An 8,435-nucleotide genomic window follows, 5' to 3' on the forward strand; every position below is an offset into this window, starting at 1 on the left:
TGAATCTGGCATTGACCGCCGTATCCTCGGTGTTATCATTGTTGTTTCGACGCTTGTATCTGTTGCATCGAGACTTGTCCTTGTTATTTTTAACTTCAGGGGTGCCGGCGTCGCTTGCATTGTTTTTGCTACGGCCAACCAACTATCCTCGACAGCATAAAAGTGGGTCATGAGTGCCGTGAGGACCGCTATGGATTTTGGCTTTTCTTGGCCGAGGTGGTGAGCGAGCCATTCGTCGTGGATGCTGTGTTTGAAGGCTGCTAGGGCTTCGGCATCCAAAAAATCGATGACTTGGTTCTTTTTAGTTAAGAACCTAGTCTGGAATTTCCTGGCGGACTCTCCAGGTTGTTGAACTATGTGGCTTAACTCATCGGCGTTTGGTGGCCGGACATATGTACCTTGGAAGTTGTCAAGGAAGGCTTGTTCCAAGTCCTCGCAGTTGCCGATAGAATTTTCAGGCAGGCTGTTTAACCAGTGTCGAGCTGGCCCCTTGAGTTTTAAAGGGAGGTATTTGATGGCATGGAGGTCATCGCCGCGGGCCATATGAATGTGGAGAATGAAGTCTTCGATCCACACCGCAGGGTCCGTGGTTCCATCGTATGATTCTATATTCACGGGTTTGAACCCTTTTGGGAATTCATGATCCATGACCTCATCAGTGAAGCAATGAGGGTGTGTGGCGCCTCTATATCGGGCCGTATCGCGACGTAGCTCTGATGGAGTCTGCTTGCGGTTTTCAGCCCGTGCATGACTAAGTTTGTCATGTCCGAATAGGTGGCCGCCGTCGCGTGTCAAGGCACGTCCTCGAGATTAGTACATTGATCTGGTATGTCCTGCTTTATTGTTCAGGTTTTGCCGGAGGTCATATGTATGGCCGTGGGCTAATTTACCCCTACCTGTGCAATGAGGCGGTGCGGGCTGGTGTTCGGAGTGAGTTGTCATTTTGTCCCGACCACGTGGTGGTCGGTCAGCCGCATTATACGATGGTGGTATGTATTCTGGTGCCTCCTCGTCAAACCGAGGTAGCAATTTGCGCTTTGGGTAACTTTTGGTTGTGCGCTTGAAGCCGTATTCTTCGGCTGCTAGGACATCGGTCCATTTATCATTGAGCAGATCTTGATCAGCTTGAAGCTGTTGTTTCTTCTTTTCCAGGCTCCTTGCAGTGGATATGAGCTGGCGCTTGAAGCGCTCCTGCTCTAGAGGTTCCTCAGGCACGACGGAATCATCGGTGCCGAGGCTCACCTCATCCTCGGAGAGCGGAAGATAACTTCCATCCTCTGAGTCTTCATGTGTGGCCTGCTTACCAAGGCTAACCTGCCCCATCTTCCCGTTCATCTTTTTCATTAGCTATTTCAACGGGGTCTTCGTTGTCTTCGGCACCTTCTGGAGTATTATCTTCTCATGTGCCGGTGTTGCTGTCTTTACCGCGACGTGACTTAGAGCGGCGCCACTAACGCCGGCGCTTGGATTGTATTTCGGAAGGATTATCCTCAGCTGGATCTTCCTTGTCATCGCCGCTATTCTCCTTTGGTGCATCCACCATGTATACATCATACGACGAAGTGGCCGTCCAGCGTCCGGTGAACGGTGGGTTCTGGGCCTCTTCTTCTCTGGCATCATCGTCCATACCGTTGATGTCCTCGGAGTCGTAATCAAGAGTGTCGGTTAAATCTTCGACCGTGGCTATAAAGTGGGTGGCGGGTGGGGAGCAAAATTCTCCATCGTTAGCCCCTAGTTCGAACCGGATATAGTTCGACTGTGAGTCTTCCGCCAAGGACAAATTCTTTAACGAGTTTAGCATGTCACCCAAAGGCGAGTGCTGGAAGATGTCTGCGGTGCTGAATTCGAAGATCGATAAACGATCAAGTTCGGCGTCCGCGAGCTCACGTGATTTAGGACTTATGGCTGGAAATGGATCCGGAGTTCCGGTGGCACAGGTATCGTGTGAGATCAAGTCTATGTGCGGCTCCAACGCCGGGGAATCTATGGCCTCCATGGCGGGTTAAGCTTCCCGTCCTTGGATGGCGCAGCCTGCTCCGGGTCTAAGGCCAGAGCGGTTACGGGAGCTGTCTCCTGGATGCAGTCCGATGACAGATTTAGGTCATGTCCCTCAGGTGGCCAGGAGTGGTGGCCGCGGTCTCGAATCCAGCGAGGATCAAGTCCCCACGGATGTCCGCGACGTAGTACAAGCTCCCAAATCTGACTTGATGGCCAGGGGTGTAGCTTTCGATCTGCTCCAGATGGCCAAGCGAGTTCGCCCGCAGAGTGAAACCACCAAACATGAAGATGTGTCCGGGGAGGAGAACTCCCCCTTGGGCAGCATCGTTGTAGATGGTTGAAGAAGCCATCAAACCTCTTGATGACGGCACAGTGGAACTCTCAATGAAAGCACAAATGTCGGTGTCAAAACCGGCAGATCTCGGGTAGGGGGTCCCAAACTGTGCGTCTAAGGTCGATGGTAATAGGAGACAGGGGAAACAATGTTTTACCCAGGTTCGGGCCCTCTTTATGGAGGTAATACCCTACGTATTGCTTGATTGATCTTGATTAATATGAGTATTACAAGAGTTGATCTACCATGAGATCGTAATGGCTAAACCCTAGAGGCCTAGCTTGTGTGGTTATGATAATGTCTCTCTCCCTCTGGACTAAGTCCTCCGGTTTATATAGACACCGGGAGGATCTAGGGTTACACAAGGTCGGTTACAAAGAAAGGAATCTACATATTTAGTCACCAAGCTTGCCTTCCACGCCAAGGAGAGTCCCATCCGGACACGGGTGTAGTCTTCGATCTTTGTATCTTCACAGCCCATCAGTCCGGCCCATGGCTAACAGGCCGGACGCCTGAGGACCCCTTAGTCCAGGACTCCCTCACCCCTAGCTAGGCATAAAACATAGATCTAGGTATTGTCATCTTTGGTATGCAATCCCTCAATGGCACTTTTGGTCCTCATAGGAGGCTCTTTGATCTTATTGATAATCACACTCCTTGGAAGGAAATCAAGAAATTCATTCGTAACAAAATGTTCCCTCACAATATTAAAAAAATTAGGGTGAACACCTATCATCTTGAGATCTTCGTTTCCCCCACTAGATGATCCCCTCTTATTTTTAGGAACATAGACAAACTTGGCTGCCTTGACGGAAGGAAAATTTGGGGTGGTTTTAACACAGGCAAAAGCAGAACCCAAGTTGGTAATAATATCTTCTAACTTATCAATTCTAGTAGAACCTTGATCTATCTTCGCATTAACAATAGGTTATTTTTCCTTTAGATTCTTCAAAGTAACTCCTACCTTTGATCCATACTGAGTAATTTGATTATGAATCTTTATCCAAGTTTTCAATAAGATCTACGATAACAATTTTATGCTCAATTATATCAAGTCTTTGCATCACATGCTCCAAAGTTAAAATAGTTTCATTAACTGAAAGTGCGTTAAGTCGACTAGAGGGGGGTGAATAGGCGATTTTTATGAATTCTTCACTGAGGAATTCCATAGTGAGGAAATTCCTTAGTGAAGAACTACTTGCATCGGAATAAGTACTCAGGTGCAAACATAATAGAGTAATTGCACAGTCATCATGATGAAATGAAAACAAGCACATAGTATAGAAAGCGTAAACACAGGATAAGCAGGCTGAAGAGAAACTGACTGAAGAAATTGAACTGAGGAAATTGAGGAAATCTTCAGTCGAAGTCTTCAAATAGTAACGATCAGGTACAACAACACAGTAATGAGGAAATGAAAGGATTGAGGAAATAGAACCAGTTAGCTTGGTGAAGACTATGATTTGGTAGACCAGTTCCAACTGTTGTGACAGTTGTACGTCTGTTTGGAGCGGCTAGGTATTTAAACCTGAGGACACACAGTCCCGGACACACAGTCCTCACTGTATTCTCCTTGAACTAAGGTCACACAGACCTCATCCAATCACTCGTGGTAAGTCTTCAGGTGACTTCCAAACCTTCACAGACTCGGTCACTCGGCGATCCACAGTTTTCTCTTCGATGCTCTAGACCATGACGCCTAACCATCTGGAGGATGCACAGTCCTCAAAGGTAACAAGCGTCGGTTCCACACAGGAACAATCTCTTCAGTGATGCTCAATCACTTTGGGTTTATAGGTGTTTGGTTTAGGGTTTTGGGTTTTTCCTCACTTGATGAATTTCGCTCAAAGTCCTTGGAGGATGGGATGCTTGATACATCTCCAACGTATCTATAATTTTTGATTGCTCCATGCTATGTTATCTACTGTTTTGGGCAATATTGGGCTTTATTATCCACTTTTATATTATTTTTGGGACTAACCTATTAACCGGAGGCCTAGCCCAGAATTGATGTTTTTGCCTATTTCAGTGTTTCGAAAAAAAGGAATATCAAACGGAGTCAAAACGGAACAAAATCAACTGGAGAAGTTATTTTTGGAAGGAAAGCTACTGGATGGACTTGGACCCCACGTCATGAGCCAAGGGAGGTGCTCATGAGGGTGCCCCCCCTAGGGCGCGCCCCCTGCCTTGTGGGGCCCCCGAAGCTCCACCGACGTACTTCCTGCACCCATATATACTCACGTACCCTAAAACTTCCAGAACAGACAATAGATCGGGAGTTCCGCCGCCAGAAGCCTCCGTAACCATCGAAAGCCAATCTAGACCCGTTCCGGCACCCTGCCGGAGGGGGAATCCCTCTCTGGTGGCCATATTCATCATCCCGGTGCTCTCCATGACGAGGAGGGAGTAGTTCTCCCTCGGGGCTGAGGGTATGTACCAGTAGCTATGTGTTTGATCTCTCTCTCTCGTGTTCTTGAGGTGATACGATCTTGATGTATCACGAGCTTTGCTATTATATTTGGATCCTATGATGTTTCTTCCCCCCTCTACTCTCTTGTAATGAATTGAGTTTCCCCTTTGAAGTAATCTTATCGGATTGAGTCTTTAAAGATTTGAGAACACTTGATGTATGTCTTGCCGTGCGTATCTGTGGTGACAATGGGATACCACGTGATTCACTTGATGTATGTTTTGGTGATCAACTTGCGGGTTCCGCCCATGAACCTATGCATAGGGGTTGGCACATGTTTTCGTCGTGATTCTCCGGTAGAAACTTTGGGGCACTCTTTGAGGTCCTGTGTGTTGGTTGAATAGATGAATCTGAGATTGTGTGATCCATATCGTATAATCATACCCACGGATACTTGAGGTGACATTGGAGTATCTAGGTGACATTAGGGTTTTGGTTGATTTGTGTCTTAAGGTGTTATTCTAGTACGAACTCTAGGGCTGTTTGTGACACTTATAGGAATAGCCCAACGGATTGATAAAGAATAACTTTGAGGTGGTTTCGTACCCTACCATAATCTCTTCGTTCGTTCTCCGCTATTAGTGACTTTGGAGTGACTCTTTGTTGCATGTTGAGGGATAGTTATGTGATCCAATTATGTTATTATTGTTGAGGGAACTTACACTAGTGAAAGTATGAACCCTAGGCCTTATTTCAACGCATTGCAATACCGTTTACGCTCACTTTTATCACTTGATACCTTGCTGTTTTTATAATTTCAGATTACAAATACCTCTATCTACTATCCATATACCACTTGTTTCACCATCTCTTCGCCGAACTAGTGCACCTATACAATTTATCGTTGTATTGGGTGTGTTGGGGACACAAGAGACTCTTTGTTATTTGGTTGCAGGGTTGCTTGAGAGAGACCATCTTCATCCTACGCCTCCTACGGATTGATAAACCTTAGGTCATCCACTTGAGGGAAATTTGCTACTGTCCTACAAACCTCTGCACTTGGAGGCCCAACAACGTCTACAAGAAGAAGGTTGTGTAGTAGACATCAAGCTCTTTTCTGGCGCCGTTGCCGGGGAGGTGAGTGCTCGAAGGTATATCTTTAGATCTTGCAATCGAATCTTTTAGTTTCTTGTTTTTATCACTAGTTTAGTTTATAAAAGAAAACTATAAAAAAATGGAATTGAGTTTGTCTCATACGCTTCACCTTTTTAATATCTTTCGTGAGTATGATGGAAAGGATAATTGTGCTCGAGTGCTAGAAGAAGAATGCATTAGAATGTTTGGCACTAAATATTTGAATGATGATCATGATTGCAATGTTGTTAATATGAATTCCTTGAATATCTATGATGCTAATGATATGCAAAGCCACAAGCTTGGGGAAGCTATGTTTGATGAAGATGATATTTTTTGTCCCCCAAGTTTTGATGAGCAAATTTATTATGATGAAAGCATGCCTCCTATCTATGATGACTATTGTGATGACACGTATGCTTTAAAGAATAATAATAACAATGAACCTTGTCATCTTGATCTTAATTTTCAATCACATGATAGTTATTTTGTTGAGTTTGCTCCCACTAATATTCGTGAGAAGAATTTTGCTTATGTGGAGAGTAGTAAAATTTCTATGCTTGTAGATCATGAAAAGAATGCTTTAGGTTCTGGTTATATTGTTTAATTCATTCATGATGCTACTGAAAATTATTATGAGGGAGGAATATATGCTTGTAGGAATTGCAATAATATCAAGTTTCCTCTCTATGTGCTTAAAATTTCGAAGTTATGCTTGTTTTACCTTCCTATGCAAGTTGATTCTTGTTCCCACAAGTTGTTTGCTCACAAAATCCCTATGCATAGGAAGTGGGTTAGACTTAAATGTGCTAGTCATATTCTTCATAATGCTCTCTTTATGTTACAATTCTTATCTTTTATGTGAGCATCGTTGAAATCATCATGCCTAGCTAGGGGCGTTAAACGATAGCGCTTGTTGGGAGGCAACCCAATTTTCTTTTTGTCCCTTTCTTTTTGCTCCTGTTTAGTAATAAATAATTCATCTAGCCTCTGTTTAGATGTGGTTTTATGTTTTAATTAGTGTTTGTGCCAAGTAGAACCTTTGGGAAGACTAGGGTGAAGTCTTTATGATCATGCTGTAAAAAATAGAAACTTTAGCGCTCACGAGAATTGCTGCCATTTTTATTTGGAGAGTGATATTTAGTTAGTTCTTTTTGAAGATGATTAATAGATAAATTCCTCAGGTACAGAAAGTTATTTGAGAATTTTATGAGTTCCAGAAGTATACGTTTGATCCAGATTACTACAGACTGTTCTGTTTTTGACAGATTCTGTTTTTCATGTGTTGTTTACTTATTTTGATGAATCTATGGCTAGTAAAAGAGTTTATAAACCATAGAGAAGTTGGAATACAGTAGGTTTAACACCAATATAAATAAATAATAAGTTCATTACAGTACCTTGAAGTGGTGATTTATTTTCTTATACTAACAGAGCTTACGAGTTTTCTGTTAAGTTTTGTGTTGTGAAGTTTTCAAGTTTTGGGTAAGGATTCGATGGACTATGGAATAAGGAGTGGCAAGAGCCTAAGCTTGGGGATTCCCAAGGCACCCCAAGGTAATATTCAAGGATATCCAAGAGCCTAAGCTTGGGGATGCCCCGGAAGGCATCCCCTCTTTCGTCTTCGTTCATCGGTAACTTTCCTTGGAGCTATATTTTTATTCATCACATGATATGTGTTTTGCTTGGAGCGTCAATTTATTAAGATTTTCTTGCTGTTATTTATAACAATGTTTTGCATCTTTATTTCAATAAAAGTGGCATTGATAGCCTTTACTACGCCTATTTTAGAGGTCCACATGTTGCTGTTTGAAAACAGAAAGTTTACCGCTGTTGCAAATAATTCCCTAGAAAAGTCAGAATGTGATAAAATGTTGAAACCTTTTGCATATTAAGCTCTGATAAATTTACTACATGGGGAATTTTCTTTCATAATTTTTGGATCTAGGGAAGTATGGATGTTGCTGCATTCTTTACGGACTATCCTGTTTAGGCAGATTGCTGTTATGTTTGCATATGTTTGCTTCTTTAATGATACTATTTGAGGATAGGACTATTAAATATGCAGAGGCATTTAGTATGAAATTTTGAATAATAATTTTAGTGATTTGCTATAGTAGAGTATGATAAGGTTTCGGCAATGGTTTATACTAACTTATCTCACGAGTCCTTGTTGAGTTTTGTGTGGTTGAAGCTTTTGAGATTTAGGGAGACCGTGATATGAGAGGAATTAAGGAGACACAAAAGCTCAAGCTTGGGGATGCCCAAGGCACCCCAGGATAATATTTCAAGAAGTCTCAAGCATCTAAGCTTGGGGATGTCCCAGTTGGCGTCCCACCTTTCTTCTTCAACAATTATCGGTTAGTATCGGTTGATCCTAAGTTTTTGCTTCTTCACATGATGTTTGCTATTCTTAGATGTCATTTTATTTTGTTTTGCTTGCTTTTTGAATAAAAAACCAAGATCTGAAATTATTAAATGTTAGAGAGTCTTCACATAGTTGCATAATTATTCAACTACTCATTGATCTTCACTTATATCTTTCGGAGTAGTTTGTTG

Source organism: Triticum aestivum, chromosome 5A, assembly GCF_018294505.1.
Source record: "Triticum aestivum cultivar Chinese Spring chromosome 5A, IWGSC CS RefSeq v2.1, whole genome shotgun sequence".
Classification (NCBI taxonomy): Eukaryota; Viridiplantae; Streptophyta; class Magnoliopsida; order Poales; family Poaceae; genus Triticum; species Triticum aestivum.